The sequence below is a fragment of the Mytilus galloprovincialis genome, chromosome 3, assembly GCF_965363235.1.
Source record: "Mytilus galloprovincialis chromosome 3, xbMytGall1.hap1.1, whole genome shotgun sequence".
Taxonomy (NCBI): Eukaryota; Metazoa; Mollusca; class Bivalvia; order Mytilida; family Mytilidae; genus Mytilus; species Mytilus galloprovincialis.
Genome location: NC_134840.1, coordinates 110796223 through 110797135, shown reverse-complemented (window position 1 = coordinate 110797135; position 913 = coordinate 110796223).

Here is a 913-nt window from a genome sequence, read left to right as displayed (position 1 = left end):
AGTTGTAATGTTTTACAAATTATAATTTGTACAGATGTTTTATAACCTGCTGAACAAAAATGGATGATGCAAGCACACAGTCTTTTGCTTCGCATATTTCTGTCATATTTTCACAACTTCATGATACAGTCTAAAACTGGGCATTGATGCAAAAACATTATAAGGCCACACAAAGATTTTGTATGGACATGAATATCGTATAAGGAAAATAATAAAATTAGAATTTAAACCATTTAGGTATCCTCATTACCTGTTTGAAGACAAGAAGAATATCACTAAATATTAGGTTGAAGTATATGTTTTTGAATTTAAAACATTACTCAGGTACATTTTATATGATAAACCTGTATCACCTGTTGCAAGAAGGTAGTTGTAAAAAAAATTATAACTTGTACAAAATCCCTGTACATATAATTTGTACAAACTTACATCTTGTACACAACATATATTCAATCAACACAGAAACATTCATAACTGTATTACAATAGTTGTAGTCATTGTCAAATTTCAGCCATGCGTATCTAAGTTAAATCATGTAACAAGACAGATTCTTCATATCATATTCAAATCTGAAAGAACATAAGGAACCGCTTACAAAACTGAGATGCATTGTAGGTCTACCGGGACCTCTTAGATAACGTTTTGAGTTGCAAACCTCTTGCAAACATTGCAGCTTTTTGCTACAACCTTGCGGAGAGTTTGCAGAAACATCGTGTTCGCCGTACGATTGCACGAAAAAATAGGATGTAAGAAATATTCGCTGCTATATTGAAGAAATCTTTGATTACTCTATATGTTTGCCAGAGCAAGATTATGTATAAATGACTGAACATGCCTATTGGTAACTTCCTTGAAGTTAAAGATATGAAAAACGGTGCTTAATTATATGGATGGTGTTGGAGTCATAGATCTG